The sequence below is a fragment of the Poecile atricapillus genome, chromosome 9 (genome assembly GCF_030490865.1).
Source record: "Poecile atricapillus isolate bPoeAtr1 chromosome 9, bPoeAtr1.hap1, whole genome shotgun sequence".
Lineage (NCBI taxonomy): Eukaryota > Metazoa > Chordata > Aves > Passeriformes > Paridae > Poecile > Poecile atricapillus.
In genome coordinates this window covers 4,969,767-4,988,485 of record NC_081257.1, presented here as the reverse complement: position 1 = coordinate 4,988,485, position 18,719 = coordinate 4,969,767, and the positions used below count along the sequence as shown (strand labels likewise).

The 18,719-nt window shown below is 49.2% G+C and overlaps 1 protein-coding gene and 1 long non-coding RNA gene across 2 annotated transcripts in view; one reads left to right on the top strand and one right to left on the bottom strand.

Moving 5' to 3' along the window:
- Nucleotides 1-18,719, top strand: part of LOC131582243 (uncharacterized) — a 211,431-nt gene that overhangs the window by 68,339 nt on the left and 124,373 nt on the right. The gene's annotated exons all lie outside the window — the stretch shown is intronic.
- LOC131582053 (uncharacterized) lies at nt 4-612 on the bottom strand. The gene is made up of 3 exons (XR_009278261.1): nt 460-612; nt 105-176; nt 4-22 (listed from the first exon to the last, which is right to left on the bottom strand). It is a non-coding gene; the product is annotated as an uncharacterized LOC131582053 (long non-coding RNA).

Here is an 18,719-nt window from a genome sequence, read left to right as displayed (position 1 = left end):
CTCTCTGCAGACACACCTGTAACTCAACAGCCACAGAAGCAGCTGTCACTTGTTTCTTGGCAGGTTGTCAATGATTATGCTCTGAGCAGAAGTTGAAAACTTACCTGCAGAACCTCCTAATGGTTCCAAACCATCTTCCATCCCAGCTGCTGGAGAAGCTGTCTCAGCACCCTCATCTAGAAGGGAGCACAGATCAGAACCATTCCAGTGTGTGCCGAGATCAACTTCTGCCTTTGGGATCTGGGCACTGCAAGGGGTTTGGGTAATGCTGTGGGAGCCAGATGTCAGTGGACATGACCAAAGCTGCAGAGGGACCTGGGGAGCTCTGGGCTGGCTCCTGGTCACTCTCAACACCCTTTCCATGCTCTGTGCAACATCCTTGAAGGGCAGGCACTGCCAAGCAGCAGAGATGGCAGCTCAAGCCTCAGCAGGGCTCAGGCCCAGGGACACAGCAATTACCTCCTGGGACTGTGCCTGGCATGGCCTCCCTTCCTTCTGCAGAGGCTGCCCACGTGCCACTGTTTCCTTCGGGAAACACTGCCTTCAGCAAAGCCATTTTCTTCATCTCTGGAGAAAGGAAGAGGCACAGATGGATAAGACAGAACCGTTCCCCTTCCAGGGAGGTGGCATCATCATGCGACAATAATGGTCAAAACCATGGATAAAGATTAGGAAATCATATCAACGTTTGGGATTAGCTAGGACCTTTCCTCCTCCAAACAGCACCTACACCTAAACTACCCTGAGACTGGGAAAAATTGCAGGGGATCTCAGGGTGTGCATGAACCGTGCTGCTGTTTGGGCTCCCTTTCAGCTGATGCCAAATGCCTTCCTGCAGAGGCTGGGAAGAAGCTGCAGCCAGGCCAGGCTGGGGAAACAGCCCTGCAGGCCGTGAAAGCAGCAGTGGGGCAGCCAGGCTGCCATGGATCCCTTCCTGCTGTGCCGGAGACAGCGTGTCCAGATGTGCAGAGAAAGGCCCCAGCTGCTGAGGGAATTACACCCACCACGGCGTGTCTCCAGATCACTCAACATCTTGTCCAGAAGTCGGGATGCCTCCAGGGATTTCTCGTCTTCTATGTTTTGGTTCGTCCATGTAGGAGGACCTGAATGGAAAGCAGTTCCATTTCTCCTTCAGTCTGGAGGAGCATGAAGTGCATCAGGGTGACTGCTACCGTCCAAGGCATTCCGTCATCTCTGCCTTCCCCTCAGGAGCAGGGGCAGGAGGACCACGTGCCTGGAGTGGCCCCACACTGGGATGGAAGGAGCCACATGCATGGACAGTCAGGGCAGAAAGGAAACCCTGGAGCTGCCAGCAGCTCTGACCTGAACACCAGGCAGGGCCAGGGCTTGACAGCAGCAGCAGAAGCAGCTCAGGTTCCCTGGGGCTGGCAAAGGAGCCATGCAAGGCACGGCCCTAGGGCACAGCTCCAGGCCTGGCCCCTTCCCTCTGCTCTTCTCCATGGCTGCACAGAGCACACTGAAGGAGACACTGGCATTGCACATGGGAAGAAGATTGACAGCTAAATGCTCCTTCCTCCCAAGCACAGCCATGCTGTGGGATCACTCAGGGCTCCAAAAGGGAGCATTGAAAGGTTTCCACAATCCATCAATCTTCAGACTCTTAAGGGAAATGGCACATGAGTGAGCTCTTGCCACATTGACTCTGATTATTCTGCAATGAAAGGGACATTGAGAACTTACCTCCAGCATCTGGCAAGGTCTTCAAACCACCATTTACCAGCACTTCTAGATAATCCATGTCATGATCCCAATCTAGAAGGGATCACAGATCAGAACCATTTCCATGGTGCCCTCAGTGGAGCCTTGTCCACTTCTATCCAGCAGGAAAAGGGATGCATTATATCAGGCAAAATTTGTCAGGCAAAGTAGGCCGGTGCCACCATGCTCCCTTTGTTAGCCAAGCCTAAGCACCCCCAGTGTTTCTGGTTCCTTAACTAATTTCTCCCTGCCTCCTCTCTAGCACAAGCTAGACAAGAGCATGACACAGTCCAGTTTGACAAGTAAGGCTTGTGAAAGACTGAATGATTCCACTAAATTAAAAACCCAGTGTGCTTGAAAGCTGACCTTCTGTTCACTCAGGCCTCCTCACCTCTGTAGATGAGGTGACTTTATGCTGTTGCTTTGTGGCTTTTAAGTGGTCTTTGATAGAGATGAGGAAGCGTTAAACTCATTCCAATGAGCTGCCCAAAGCAGTGACTTTAGTCTCTCTTTGGCTGGGAAGTAGCACCCCGGCCTGGTTGAACACAGGCAGCAGCACGAGCAGGGCTCCTCCAGCAGCAGGGACACGCCACGATCCAGGAGAGGACCGTGGCACCAGAGGGGACCGTGGCACCAGCCATGCCCAAGGTCTGAACAGGGTGGCAAAGTCAGGTGGTGCTACCAGGCTGCATGAACAGCCCAGGCAAGGCGTGGTGAGGAGGCAGCTCTGGGGGCTGTCCAAGGAGTCCTGTCAAGAACAAATGGTTCTAATATTCTCTCTGGGATAAAAAAGGAGCAATCTCTTGAGTGAACGGTGCTAATAATTATTTGCTGACATATGGTGAGGTTTCTCTACAAATGGGCTTTGATGGGAAATTTCTGACCACATTTGGTTTTGCTGTTGAAGTCGAGCACCTGACTAGCTTTGGTGAGGAATAGAGAATTGATTGTAGCTCAGTATTTTCTCTGTAAATGTAAGGAGAAGCCTTACATTTTAGCACAGGAGGAAGGTAAGGCAAAGCTTTAAAAGCTTTCCCCTCCGGAAGGGACACACATGCAGAGGAGTCTGTGAGGAGAAGTCCCCTCAGCCACTGCCAGGCTGTGTTTGGCTCCTCTGCAGGCTCAGGATTCTGGGAGCTACACGAGCCTCAGCTGCCACTGTATTTTCCTGTGAATGTTTCTTCCTGGGCAGTACACAGGGAGAATATTTTGTGCCAGATTCTCCTCTGGGCTTTGAGGTGAATCTCAGTAATTCTGTTGATTTGCATGTCCAGATGAACTTTTTGTAGATAGGAAGGAAAAGGGAAATGGAAAATGAGTTGCTCCAAATTTGAGTGGCCCAATCACTCTAAAAATGAAATATAAATTGAAATTTTTTTTAATTTTTTTTTTTTATGGCCTAGTAGGTGGGGAAAACATGCAAAGCTATAAAGCTCTTTGAAGAGATTCAGCCAGCACCCAGCAGCATAAAAATCAAAAGAGCAAAGGATGAGGTGGGCATGGGAAGAATATTCAGCCCTTCCTATTGAAGGGAAAACAGAAAGAAAACTGCCTCTGTATGGGTTGTTACCCATAGGCAACAAGTGTTATTTGTAGCCAAGAGCAAGCTGTTGGTGGCCCAAGGCCTACCGTGGCTGGCCCACTTTCAGTCCTAGCTGGAGCAGGGCGGCCGGCTCGGGAGGGGAGGAGGTGGGGGGATCTCGGGGGAAATAGGGATCACGGCCGAGCTGGGGGACTGTGGGGGAGGCAGGGAGTGCTGGTGCTCTTCTTTGCAAGGCAACTCCTGCTTCTGAGACCCTGTATGGGCACAGTAAAACCAGACAGTCTCTAAGCTTCCGGTGGACGAGGGAGAGTGGCACATTCTTCGCCAGGCTGCTGGAGCGGAAGAGCTGTTCCTGTGGAGACAAGAGGTGGCTGAGGCCCCCAGCTGCCGCTGGCACACAGGGCCCCTCCTGCACAGCAGGGCCCAGAGCGGCCAAGGCTCCCCAGCACGGCTGCAGCTGCTGGCACAGCTTGGCCCAGCTGGAGAGCTGCCCCTCAAGAGCCCGGCGAGCAGGGCATGGCTCTGGGCAGGGTCCCTGGCCTGGAGCAGGTCTCAGAGCGCTTCTTCCTTTCAAGGGCAATCTCGTTCCCGCTCTTCCTCCTGCCCACCTTGCTTTGCCTCTGCCTGCTGCTCCTGGGGCTGCTCTTGGCCAGGCAGCCTCCGTGGGAGCCAGCATTGGCTGCAGCACAAGCGGGCTCCCCAGGACAAGGCCCAGCAGTTAGGAGGGCAATGAAAGGCCTGGGCAGCAGCAGAACTCTCAGCAGAATGCTGTGGACTACCATTGACTACAAACAAGTGCACAGCAGCATGACTATGCGTCAGGCTACCAGTGCTGTGTGCAGAGTTTGAAGACAACTCCGGAGAAAAATCAACAAATTACCTCCTGATCTTGTACACTTTCCGGATCCCAAAATAACAGCATATAAGTACAAGCTGAACAGTGAGGACTGTCATTACTGTGTCTCTCACACAGGATTTGCGCACGTCCCGCGGGCCAACAATTCTTGATAGGCGCACTGGATTCTTAATATCAACTCCTGTTTCTGTGATAACATCTGTGGGGGCAATGGGCAGCGTTGAGCCCAAGCTGTGCTCCACTGCTGAGCTGGCAGCACGCTGCATACGGCCAGGACGTTCTCTGTTTGCCCCTGAGCTGGAGCCTGCAGGCACCTTGCCATCCCTTGGCACAGGCTGTGCCCCCCAACAGAGCCCAGAAGGCCGGGAGCAGAGCCCGGGGACAGCGCAGCTGCTTGGGCAGTGGCTTCTTCCTGGGACACAGGCCAAAGCCATCCCTGAGCAGCCACAGCCACCACTGACCCTCCCTTTCCCGTGACAGCTCCCCCAGCCCAAGGGGACAGAGCCAGGCCCTGTCAGGACACACTGGAGCCCTGGCCTCCTCCTCTGCCCTTTCCCCGCCATGGACACCCGATGCAGCCGCTCCCAGGGTGTTTCGGGACGTGTCTCGTATGGAGGGGCCCCAGCAGGATTGCTCAGCCTGGCTGAGCCTGGCACAGCAATATACCTTCTGTAGCACTGTCTGGTATCTCCTCCCTTTGTGTAGAGGCACCTGGCATGAAGCCCTTCCATTCTCCAGGAAGTTCTGCTTCCTGCAAAGGCTTTTGGTACATCTCTGGAGAAAGGAAGAGGCACAGCTGAATCAGATGGAACTACTGGCCATCATGGAGGTGGCTTCTTCAGGAAGTAATACTTGTCAAAGACATATCCATGTCTTGGTCATGATTGCTTGATCAGGAAAAGTCCAAGGCTCTTTGGGCTGACACAAGATTCTCCCTCCTCCTGAAGCTGCCCCTCTTGATTTACCCTGAGACTGAAAAATTGCAGGGGATCTCAGGGTGTGCACGGCCAAGGTGCAGTTTGGGCTCCCTGTCCACTGATGCCAAATGCCTTCCTGCAGATGCTGGGGAGAAGCTGCAGCCAGGCCAGGCTGGGGAAACAGCCCTGCAGGCTGTGAAAGCAGCAGCAGGGCAGCCAGGCTGACATGGATCCCTTCTTTCTGTGCCAGGCACAGCGTGTCCAGATGTGCAGAGAAAGGCCCCAGCTGCTGAGAGGAATGCACCTACCACGGTGTCTGTCCAGATCACTCAGCATCTCATCCATGTGTTTCGATGTCTCCAGGGACTTGATATCTTCTGTAGGTTTGTTCCTCCCTCTAGGAGGACCTTAACAGAAAGTATTTCCATTTCAGATGAACGTGTCCCACAAACCAGGGCTCAGCCTGTAGGGTCAGCAGGGACACACTACTCACCCCTGCGATGGGAGCCGAGCTTGCGTTCAGGCGTCAGGAAAGGAACTGGGAAAGTCCTCTCTGCAGACACACCTGTAACTCAACAGCCACAGAAGCATCTGTCACCTGTTTCTTGGCAGGTTGTCAATGATTATGCTCTGAGCAGAAGCTGAGAACTTACCTGCAGAACCTCCTAATGGTTCCAAACCATCTTCCATCCCAGCTGCTGGAGAAGCTGTCTCAGCACCCTCATCTAGAAGGGAGCACAGATCAGAACCATTCCAGTGTGTGCCAAGATCAACTTCTGCCTTTGGGATCTGGGCACTGCAAGGGGTTTGGGTAATGCTGTGGGAGCCAGATGTCAATGGACATGGCTCTTGCCACATTGACACTGATTATTCCATGCAGAGAGAGACACTGAAAACTTGCCTCCAGTATCTGGCAAAGTCTTCAAACCACCACTGACCAGCATTTTCATGTACTCCATGTCTCGATCCCAATCTAGAAGGAATCACAGATCAGAACCATTTCTATGGTGTGCTGGTATCCACTTCAGACTTAGGGAACAGGTCACTGCAAGGGTTTCGGTAAGGCCATGGGAGCCCCATGTCAATGGACATGGCCAGTACTGCAGAGGGGCCTGGGGAAGTCTGGGCTGGCTCCTGGTCACTCTCAACCCCTTTTCCATGCTCTGTGCAACATCCCTGAAGGGCAGGCACTGCCAAGCAGCAGAGATGGCAGCTCAAGCCTCAGCAGGGCTCAGGCCCAGGGACACAGCAATTACCTCCTGGGACTGTGCCTGGCATGGCCTCCCTTCCTGCAGCAGAGGCTGCCCATGAGCCACTGTTTCCTCTGGGAAACACTGCCTTCAGCACAGCCTTTTGGTTCATCTCTGGAAAAAGAATGTTTTGCAAACGGATCAGATGGAACCGTCTCAGAGATAGGAGGTGGCATCTTCAGGAGGGAATGCTTGTCAAAGTCATGGATAAGGATCATGAAATCATATCAACTTTTGGGATTGGTCAGGACCCATCCTTCTCGAAACAGCTGTCATTTCTGGTCAACCCTGAGAGTGGGAAATTGCAGGGGTTCTCAGGGTGTGCATGGCCCGTGGTGCACTTTGGGCTCCCTGTCAGCTGATGCCAAATGCCTTCCTGCAAAGGCTGGGGAGAAGCTGCAGCCAGGCCAGGCTGGGAGACAGCCCTGCAGGCCATGAAAGCAGCAGCAAGGCAGTGAGGCTGCCATGGATCCCTTCCTGCTGTGCCAGGCACGGCGTGTCCAGATGTGCAGAGAAAGCCCCCGGCTGCTGAGTCTCAGGAGGAGCTGAGGGACATGGACCCACCTTGTCCTCCTTGCATTTCCTTCAGCATTTGCTGCATGGTATTAGACGGTTCACGGGGTTTCTTGTGTCCAGTAGCTTTGTTCCTTCCTGTTGGAGGACCTTAGAGGAAAATTTCCCAGGAATGGATTCCACAAAATCATTGCTCAGGCTCTGGGGTCAGCAGGGACACACTACTCACCCCTGCGATGGGAGCGGGGCTTGGGTGCAGCATCCAGAAAAGGAGCTGGGAAAATTCCCCCTGCAGACACACCTGTAACTCAGCAGCCACAGAAGCTTCTGTCATCTCTGATATCAGGATGACTTTTGGGCTCTGAGCTGGCAGCATTCCCAGGGGGAAAGGCCTTGACCTACCCTCACCATCTCCCAGAGGCTCAGTCTTGGACATGAGTTGGGAAGCCAGATCACCTTCACCAAGAGGCTTGGCTGCAAGGAAAGGTAGGACAGAACAGCTCCCATGACTCTGTCGGAGATCGTCAGGCTCCCTGGAGCTGGCAAAGGAGCCATGCAAAGCACAGCCCCGGGGCACAGCTCCGGGCCTGGCCCCTTCCCTCTCTGCTCTTCTCCGTGGCTGCACAGAGCACATGGACGCACTGGCATTGCACATGGGAAGAAGACTCATAAGACAGCTAAATGCTCCTTCCTCCCACCCACAGCCATGCTGTGGGATCACTCAGGGCTCCCAAAAGGAGCATAGAATGGCTTCCAGAATCCATCAACCTTCAAACTCTTACGGGAAATGGCACATGGCTGCACTTTTACACATTGACACTGATTATTCTGTGCTGAAGGGGACATTGAGAACTTGCCTCCACCATCTGGAAAGGTCTCCCAACCACCATTTACCAGCTTTTTTATATACTCCTTGTCACGGTCCCAATCTAGAAGGAAGCAGAGATCAGAACCATTCCATGGTGTGCTGGGATCCCCTTCTGCCTTAGAGAACTGGGCACTGCAAGTGGGTTGGGTAAGGCCATGGGAGCCACGTGTCAATGGACATGGCCAAAGCTGGAGAGGGGCCCAGGGAACTCTGGCTGGCTCCGATCTCTCTCCCCCCTCTTTGCAGGCCCTGTGCAACATCACTGGTCAGGCCTCAACAGGACCAGCCCGGGGCCTCTGGGGACTCTCTCCCTCCCACAGAGGAAACCTTCCATAAAGCCCTGCGGAAAACCATCCCAAACACTGCTGAGGGAGAAGGGAGCACCGTCCCGGGAAAGGGGAGCCAGGCCGCCTGCTCACCTGCTCGCCATGCTCGCTGTGGAGCAGCCTGGGCAGCCCTGTCAGGCAGGGCCGCTGCCAGGAGGAGCAGGAGGAAGAAGCGCAGAGCAAGGGCCATGATGCCTTGCCCTCTGCCAGTCCTGCAGCTCTTGCTGCCACCACTGTCCTGACACCGCTGTTCAAATGTCAGCACCACTGCTGCTGCCGCTGCTGCCGTCGCCGCTGCTGCTGCAACAGTCGTAGTCAAGGACTGACTGCTCCGTCCTTGTGGTGTTGTGCAAGAATAGGGCTCTGGGACCTCTGTGACCTCAGAGCCTGTTGTGACCTCAGCCTGCTGTGACCCCAGTGCCTGCTGTGACTTCATGGCCACTGTGGAATTGTGTGGGGAGTAGGATCTGCCTCCTTCAGTAGGCAGCTCATCCTGCTCAGCAGCTCTGTCCAAGGGCTATGACAGGGTTCCAGCCCATCTGATCTCACAGGCTGGGGATGAAGGGATGGAGAGCAGCCCTGCTGAGAAGGACTTGTGGCTGCTGCTAGATGAGAGGCTGGGCATGAGCCAGCCATGTGCCTTCACAGAAGGGTGCCCAGCAGCTTGAAGGACGAGATTCCATCACCCTTCTGCTCTGCTGTGAGCCCTCCTGGAGTACTGCATCCACCTCTGGGCACCCAGCACAGGAAGGACATGGTCATGTTGGAGCTAATCCAGAGGAGGGACAAAATGCTCTGAGGGCTGGAGCCCCTCTGCTTTGGAGACAGGCTGGGATAGCTGGGGGTGTTCAGCCTGGAAGAGAGAAGGCTCCACAGAGACCTGACTGCTACCTTTCAGAACCTTAAGAAAGCTTGTAAAAAAGACGGGACAGATTTTTTAGTAGGGCCTGTTGTGACAAGACTGAGGAGGAATGTTTTTAATCTAAATGATGGTAGATTCAGCCTAGGCATAAGAAAGCCATTTTTTACACTGTGGGTTTTAAAAGCCTGGCACAGGTTGCTCAGAGAGGTGGGCATCCATCCCTGCTTACATTCAAGGTCATGCACTCAGCAACCTGATCTAAAGGTGTCGCTGCTCACTGCAGGGCATTGGACTAGATGGCCTTTAAATGTCCCTTGCAAGCCAAGCCGTTCTGTGTTCCTGTGCAAAGCAGTGCTGGAATAACGCTGGGGTGATGATGCTGGCACCTGTGTTTCGGTAGTTGTGCCATTTAGCTATTGGCCAAGAGAGGATTGATGGGCTGGCCAGTGAAGTCTGCAAAGAGCAGTGTGCTCAAGGAGAAACAGGAGAGGAACATGGCTTCCAGTTCAGAGAAATGCCAGCATTTTGCTGCCCATTCCTTGTTAAGCAATAAAGGAATGTCCTGAAGATGCCTTCAAACTGGGTGCACTATTGGCTCTATCAGTACTTGTGTTCTGTCAAACAGCTAAGCTGTTACAGCTTCTTGCCCCATTTATCACTGGATAAAACCCAAATACTGCATTGCTCCATGTCTACTTTCTTCCAAGTAACGGCAGATTTTGTTCATTCTGGAGTGGGACATAATCATCTATTGACAAGCAAATTCTTTTTGCCATTCACACTGAAACATGTACTTTGAAGAATGTGAGATACTAGAAAAGCTAAGGCGTTAATTAAAATTAATTTTTGTTAAATCTAATAAAAAAACCTAATCCTTGTTAAATTTAATAGGGAGGCGCTACTGGATTTAGGAGCTAATCATTAGCCAATAACTAATTGTCTGTCAATCTTATGTTTGTTCAGCTGGGCTTTTAATGGGAAACGTGAAATCTTGTAAGGAACTTCAAGGACGTAAGACAATTGCAAATCAGAAACCACTTGGAAACATGAAACTAGGAGCATGGCCAGGGGTTCATTTGCCACTTTGTATTGAAGAGGTAGAAAGGTCAGAATGAGGAAGAGCCATATCCCTTCCTCCCTTGTATGACCACTCTCCATAACGAGACCACTGACTCATTTCAAGGAAGAAACTGCGCATGCTTAATTGATTTTTCTTAATTAGCATAGGAAGCAGGGAGTGGGTGGTAACTGGGTTGTGAATATGTATTTGTATTCAATATCTTGGTAAATAAAAAGTTTGTAATTGCCTGTATTTGGGGCCGTGTGAATTAAGGGGTGACCCTGCACATCAGCCCAGCGCTGCCAATAAACATACATTTTTTAACCCTAATCAGTTAAAGAGTCTTGGTTTGTTATAGTTGGATACCGATACAAGATCATATCCATATTTTGGTAAATCATTTTGGCGACTGCGACAGGACTCTGCTCTCTAGAGCCGAGGGGCCAGCAGGGGTCTGGGACCCCCTTGGGCCCACCCAGATATTTCTGGGAGAAGGGGGCTCCTGTGTCCTCACTGACACTCTGGAGAAAGACTAGGAACTGCCAGGACTATGGACAGTAAATGTATGTTTAAAATTGAAACAGGTACCTCTGAAGTGGTGTAAGGCATATGCAAGGTTAAAAGGCTGTTGGTAAATAGTAAAGAGACCTCTTTACGTGCAACAAATGCCTCTGTGGCTTTGCTTTGATATTTCCACAGAAAAATTGGTTTTAAGAGTTTGAGCTCTTAAGTTAAGGGCAAGAAGTGCACCATAAGCTGCCAGTGGTTTGTGTTTTAAGTAGTGCCAGGAGCGGCACTGGGGGTTAACAGTTAGTTTTTTGAAGTGAAACGGTGGTGACAACAGGATTGATGGTTTGTTGTGTTTTGGGCCAGTGGTGGTCCCTGTTTTGTTTAATTTGTGATTAAAAAACGGCTTGATAAGTCACAGTTTGTGGTAATGATTATAGGTTTGGGGACAGGAAAGGTCCTGGTGAGAGCTATAAAGGTTGATTTTGGGTTGTGTTTTTAGCTGAGAGGGGCTTGGCAGAGTGATTTATGTTATTAGTGAGAGAGGCTCAGCAGAGGTGATCTATAGCAACTGGTGGGCTGTTGGGCTGGTAGTTTTGAAGAGGGAGAGGCTTGGAACCAGGAGAGGCTCGAGTGACAGAGCCAGCATTGTGTGTGTGTGTGAGCCCTGAAAGGTGAGCAAAAGTGTGTGTTTGAGACATGCTATCGGCACGGGGCGAGTGGGGAGTCCCTGTCTACGGTTCCACTCCGGATGACCGCAAGCGGCTAGAAAAGGATGAAGCGGTTGGGTTGTATGTTTGATTGCATGAGACCCCATTAATAAAAACTCCCCTTTTCCTTGTGGTTTGCGTTGTGATAAATGTTTTTGAGGAGACACCACCATTTATTGACAAGAGTTATAACTGTAGACTGTATGCCTAGAGATCAGGAGGGGCGTTGGAGAGCTAGAGAAAAGGAATTTTTTTGTCTAAAGAAAGGTTGTGGTTGTAGCTCTTTGGATTGTGTTTCACTGTGTAGCTTGTCAAGAATCTTGGCTTCGATGAGTATTTAGGTGGAGGATCCCCAAGCAGGGACTCTGTTGTTTTTGTAGCACAAAAGAGAATAAAGCCATCCAGATAGCAATAAAAATCTTGCTAGTAACTGGTAGAGTGACCCGTGGCAGCAGTGAGATATTTGAGTTATTAGAGAATGGAGTTTCAGGGACCCTAAAGAAACCAATTGAAATTCTTAGGGTTGAGTGTGCCCAAGATAATTGGGTACCTGAATATTACAAAGTGAAACTCTGAAGTTGGGATAAAGAAACGTTAGGAGAACAAGAATTTCTGGGATGGGAGCAAATGAGAGTAAAGGAATTCCTAAGCGTAGTCCTTTAGGATGTATTTTAGCACATTGGAAAGAACTAGTGGGATATGGTTGTACAGAAGCCAAGAGGGAGCTTGTTAAGTTCTGTATGCAATGGTGGCCATATATAGGCTGGATGGGGGTGTGAGGTGGCCAGTAAATGGTATGCTGGACTATGAAACTTGATTGCAGTTAATGCTTTTCCTCTGGCGTGAGCAGAAGTGGCTGGAAGTGACTTATGCTGATATGTTTTTCAGCCTTTGTGGCCAGCCCGAGTGGCAGAGGGATTGTGGGATTAGACCACTGTCTGATCCCTTGGTATTAGCCCTGGAGAAAGATAACAAAGCTAAAGAGGGAAAGTCTAAACTGAGTTGTAGAACATGCTCAATAAATCAAAGATGTACTCAGCCTGATAAAGCATACCAAACAGAGCTTTTGGAACGGGAAACAGCAAGCTTGTTAAGACCACCTCTTAGAAGATTAGAGAGAGGGGGGGTGGAAGAGGAAGCAGGCTCAGAACCACCATTGCTTAGCAGTGACAGTGAGGATGAGGAGCCTGGACCTTCCTCATCAAATACCAAAACTACTAGGTCTCCCCCACCAAGCCCCGTAGCTTCCAGGACCTGAAAGCAGGTTAAAGAGGTTATACAAGCACCTCTGAGAGAAGCAATGACCCCTGAGGGAACGACAAGATTAGTCAAGATTCCCTTTTCTACAATGGATTTGGAGGTTTGGGAAAAGACTGCTGAGAGTTATCAGAGTGATCCAGTAGGCATTGCTAAGAAACTGAGGTTTATGGTTAAGCAGCATTCACCAGATTGGGGAGATTTACAGCTATTGCTCAATGCCCTGACAGAGACAGAAAAACTATTGGTATTAAAGGTAGCTAAAGACCTAGCTGAAGATGATTGTAGGACAATGTTGTAATGCAGTTAGGAAAAATGGTATGACCCAAAGAATGTACCCCCGAAAATACAGAATTTTAAGTTTCTTTCCCTTATCTCTTTCTCCCCAGTTCCCCTTACTGGTTGTGTGAATGTAAACCACCCTCTTCCCCCTGCCTTGAAAAAGGGGTGCTTATCGGTACCTCTTCCTCTTTCCCTCCTGCTCTTCTCCGTGGGACCCCAAGAAATAAAGCTGCACTTGCATCTCAGCTAAGGGAAAGAGCCTTGTTTTTAGGTTCTTCTTTTCTAAGCTAAAACTATCTCCTCTGTCTCCCTGGCTGCTGCTGGGCAGATAGTGGTGACAGAGAGGCAGGGGACATAGAAATTATAGCAGATGATGTCTGTGATAATGGGGCTCTGCATGTTTACCTGTAATCTATCCACTGTGTGTAAGTTCTGTTTTCCTTGTTAAGTCACATCATCTGGCAAGGCTGTTTTTCTGTCCAAAGAAAAAACACTGCAGTGGAAAAGGAGGACAGATTGGAAAATATTAAAAGTGAGAGCTAAAAATAATATGTTGTTTGGTCGGTTTGCTGTTTCCTTGTGGATTTTTTGTCTGTCTTTGAAAGCACCTCCTTGGATGTTGATGCAGGCAAGAAGTCCTTTGTAAAGGGCTGTCTTTGCAAAAAACCTGCCACTTCTGTGATGCCAGACAGAAACAGCTTCCCTTGGGCTGCAGCTGGAAGGCTTGAAAATGTGTTCCAGAAACTCGAGATATGACAGAGTCTGATTAACACAATTTAATGTCATCAAGTGCAAGATATAAGTTAACCAATAAAATAATCCAAGTATTTCTATGGCAAGCAGCAGGAAAGGGCTGTGCATTGGAATGACAGGAAACAGCCCCAGAGTGCATGATGGACAAGTTTCCCAGCCAAAGCAGACCAGAAGCACTGGGAGCACAAAGGGACACAGCCAGGAGGCCCAGCAGCTCCTTGCTGAGGGCCCATTTCAGGTAAGGACTGGCACTCAGAATATGAAATCAATTAAAAATAAAAGGGTGGGGGCAGGCAGCAGTGAGGTGGCCTCAAAGTTTCAGCTCTGCACTCTGCTTTTGTCACCAATATTCTCCTAGTTCCTGCGCTTGTTTTCCTAGAGAATTTTTAGCCAACAGAGCTTCCAGTCCCTTTGATCAAATCAGTCTTAAGAGCAGTTTGAGGCTGTGTCAGTCATTTAGATGTGAGCACTGACAGGGCTCCAGGCAACAAAAGAACATTAACTACAGGCCACCCATACAGCTTTTCATATTAATGAGCACAAAGCCTTTGTTTTTGCAAACAGGGGGGTGTTGGGGGCACTTTTGCACCATCATGTCGAGGTATAAGGCTCTGGATCTACACGGCACTGTGGTAAGGAGAGGAACACAGGTGGGGACAATCCAGGCTGTTAGCGGTGCCCCCACCCCTTCATTAGGGACATCACAATTGCTTTTTGAGCTCCTAAAGCAGCTGGTGAACAGCTGTTCTTCTTTTCTCACCCCCTGCACACTGACAGGCAAGTTGAACAGAAAATCTGACCCTCCCTCTATAATCTCTGAGCACCAAAGCAAAGAACGAACCTCAAAAGCAAACTAACATAAAAAATAAGCTTTTGCCCAGGCTGATTTTTTAAAGAGCTTTCTAAGATTGACTAAGCCAGTGCTAACACCATTAATCCCAACAAATATTTTTACTTCCAAAAGTATTGTGCTGAATGAAGTGTCACACATTGTGTGCCTTGCACAAAGCATGGGACGGCTGCTGCCATGCACCGGTGGGTGCAGGGTCAGACCCTTTACCTTCAGAACCAGCCCTGCCTTCCTGAGGGACAGAAATTCATCTGTCAGGATCCCTTGGAGCTTCTGGAGATGCTCTTGGCTCACCTGTGGCTAATTGGGCTTCTGTGGAGAACTTTGAGCTTGGTTCCAGCACATGGGGTCTGCAGAATCTAAGCAGCATCTTTGTGGGGCTGAGAGGAATGACGCATTTGCCTTTACAAACAAGCCGTGGGTCTGCTGGTAGATAAAACTAGCATTGAGATATAAAAGAAACAGTGGGAAGATTCCACTGATTGATTAATAGAAAAAAGATATTTGCCTTTAGAAACAAACTGTAAGTTTGCTGATGAATAAAACTGGATATTGAAAGAGGAAAGAAACAATGGCAAAAAACCATAAATACTATAAGAATTAAAAATTAAGAGGGAACATTAGAGGGGAATCTTAGGTATCAGGCACTCTGGGAAGTCTGTACCTCTCAAGTACCTCAGCCAATGGGGAGAGAGGGATGTGTCACCAGGAAATTAGGATATAAAGGAGGCTGCATCCTCCAAAAATTGGAGAGACCCCTGGGGAATGCCCCATGGCCTCTGTATTTGAATAAAGTAAAAGGACTCCTCTGTCTCCGTTTTGGACATAAACCTCTGGTGTTTGTAGATTAATTTTCCTGACAAAATAGCAGCTCTGTCTGGGATATTTCCACCATCCAGGGCGGTGGGCAGTGAGCGCAGCTGAAGGCGCCTCACCCAGTTTTGGTGGTCAGCTGCCCTTGGTGGTGGCCAGCACCGGGCGATCGATTGGGCTCCCGAGACTGTCCAGGAGACAGACGAGAGGTGGACCAGGGGGGTCCATGAAGAGACCACAGGGAAGGACCACTGAAAATCTCACTGGTGAGTAAAATGGGATCTTTGGGGAGCAAACCTGAGAGTGCACCCATGGAGGGTAGCACAGGTAAATCTGAGAGGGCACCCATGGAGGGTTGCAAAGGTAAAGCTGGGAAGGGCCCCCAGCAAAAGGAATGACAGTCCCATAATAGCCTCCAAAAATCCCTTGGGGAGAATGCTGAGCTCTTGGGACAGATTATGCATTCACCCGGAGGTAACTGGGGAGATAATGGTAAAATATTCTTATTTTGTGTGGCCAGAATTTAAATTGCCAAAGAGGCTTATATGGCCACCTTATAAGACAAATGGAATTTGTTTGTGTCAAATTTTGTGGAACTAGGTAGAGGAGAATTGGAAAAGATAGATTGAAAGGGAATGTAGATTGATACGGTTTTGACAAGCAGCAGGAGAAATCTATGTGTTAAGAAAAAGAGGAGGAAGAGGAAAACAGTGAAGATTAGGATGTTTTTCAGCACCTTCCCCTGTCTTGTAACCCAGTGTTGCCAGCTGCAGGTCCCCTGTATCCTCAACTTCCAGAGCAAAGGGATCAGGGAAATGCTGTTCCTATGGTCCCACCTGCAAATAATAATGGTGTAGTGAGAGGGGAGCAGCATATCATATCATCCCCTAGAACTAGAAGAGGAGCTCAGTTTAGGACATTAGAAGCCCCCCAGACCCAAAGACAGGGGTACACCAGATGCCACTCGGCCAAGTTCCTTTGGGAGGTCAGGGGGGAGGGTTTGGCTTTGTAATTGTAGCACTTAGCACCCAGGATAAAAGAGGATTGAAAAAAGAATTACACTCATATTAAGATGATCCCATTGGGGTGGGGGAAAGGTAGAGGAAGATTTGGGAAACATGGATTATACAGAGAAAGACTGAGATTTTCTTCTGGGGGTTTTGTTTGGGTCATCAGAGAACTGAACAATTTTGCAGAAAGCTCGGCAGCTGTGGGAAGATGGACATCCACAAGCAGTGGAGGGGGGCTGCACCTAATGCACCTACAGTGGATGATGCCAACCCCCAGGCAGAGCCCCAGTGGGACTGTGATAGATTGGCATTTAAGAAAACAAAGAGAAACACCTAAAGAAGTTAAAACTGCTGGAGGCTGACGGGAGTTTTTCTCCTAGCCAATAACTGGCCTTTTCTGAGAATTGACAGAAGTTTTGACTATTTAAAAGTGAGATCAACCTGTGAACACCACCTTTAGACCTAAGCCTGGGAATTTCTGGCTCTCTTTGTTCTTTGTTTCTGGCTGTGAACGGTAAGAGAGCTCTAGCTGGTTCCCATCCCCTGCCCAGCCCATGCAGCCCCAGCAGGGGCTGGGCTGGGCCTGCCACGGCTCCCGGCCGGGAGATGGGACCTGCGGGGTTTCTCCCGAGCCCAGGCTGGGCCGAGCTCTGCTGCAGCCTCCTGGGAAGCCTCTGGAGTGGCTGAAGTTTTTCCCAGGGGGGTCCCTGGCTCTAGGTGCCGCTGAGCTGAAACCGGGCAGCATCAACACCTGCGGCTTGAGCAAGATTTTAACCCTTTTACCACCCAGATGAGACTTGCAGATTTAATCCTTTTTCCAGGAAGAAGGCAAGAAAGAGTAATCAACAGGTAAAGAGACAACATAAACTATCAAAGACAGTGAAGAAAGGAATTAAGCTTCAGATGGGGAGAGAAATAAGGAGATGCTTTAATAAGCTGAAATATTCTTTTGTTAAAGCAATGGAGATGGACAAGAATGTTCTGAAAAAAACTCCTTTAATTAATGAAAGAGTATTTTGGGGGCAATGGAGTACTTCAAAGTGTAGATTTAAGCAAATGGTGAAGTAGTTGTGATCCTGTGAGATGCTGGAACAGAATAAGAGAAATAATAGTTGTTGAAGATTTGTGGCCCTTAAGAGGGAAAAAGAAAAATTCTGTTTCCAGAGAGGCTCACAGAGACAGATGAAGAGAACTTTTGCCTTTGAATAACTCATCCTTAAAAATGACACCCCTGGACTTAGGACCCATAACACACCTCAGAGTGGTGTGAAATGGGAAGAGAGAACTGATGACAGAGTTTTCTGGGCGGCTGGCATCAGAAAAATAGCAAGGCATGAGAAAAATGGTTTTCTTGTGAAAAACTCCATAGATTGGCAGAAGAGAACTTCTTTTTCTCTACAAAGACTGATGAAAAGACTATAGCAAAGTTAAGACTGTTTAAACCACCAGGTTTTTTTTGTCTCTGTGTTGTCATGTGAACAAGGGAATGGTTGGGTGGTGGGGAAAAAGGGTTTCTGGAAGTTTTATTCTGGTTTCTTATTCTGGTAGTTTTGTTAATAAACTTTATTCCTTTTAAGTTTTAACCCTGTTTTGCTCTTTCTTCTAATCCATATCTCACAGCAAGAAATGAGTAAGTTTTCTAGTGATTTTTTAGCTAATGCTTTAAAACCACGACAGGGACCCAAATAACCAGGCCAGTGTGGCTCACCTCTGCAATTAGCGTGCTTATTTGATTAGGGCAATCAAATCAGCAGCTCCCAGAACTAACAACATAGCTAAGGCTATGTGGTTAGAACAAGAAAAACATGAAAGCCCCTCTCATTGGTTAGAGAGGATTAGAGGCGCCTTGTGGAAGCATGGGGGGATGGATGCTGAAGGACCAGCCTTTGACACATTGCTGAAGGTACAATTTGTTACTAAGGCCTAGCCTGATATAAGGAAAGTGTTATAAAAAGATCAAGAGTGGCACAATAAGCCTTTAGAGGAATTGGTTAAGAAAACCCAGCAAATATATGTAAGGAGGGATGAGGAAAAAGCAAAGGCTAAGGTGAAAATATTTGCAGACTTTTTGCAACCCCAAATGAGTACACCACAGGGTTCAAGGGGTCCCCCGGGGCAGAGGGGATGGGGTTGGCCACAGGAAGTGGCAGAGGCATTCCCTCCTCGACAGGGAGAGCCGACCCAAACAGCGGCTGGGGAGGAACCAGTGTGCTGCCTGCAAGGCAGAAGGGCATTGGCAGAGGGAATGTCCACAGAAACAGCTGGACCCTCAGGAGGAGGAAGTCCAGAAGATCATGAAAATGGATTGTTAAGAGTGTCAGGAGCTCCCATGATATTAAGGACCCACCACTTTAGAGCCCTTGAGAACTTCTAAGGTGGGTCTGGAGCGAGAGGAGGTGTGTTCTGGTACACACACAAGGACCTCTTGATCCACCTTAAATTTTATACCTAAGGGGCAGAAACTGCCAAAAAGATCATTGGTTACTCAAGAAATGAGTGGAAAGGATGAAGCAGTGCATTTTATTCAACCTCTCTTAATAGATGTGGAGGACAGCTTTAAAATGCATAAATTCCTGTTTCTTCCTACTTGTGATTGTAATTTAAGAGGGAAAGATTTGATGGC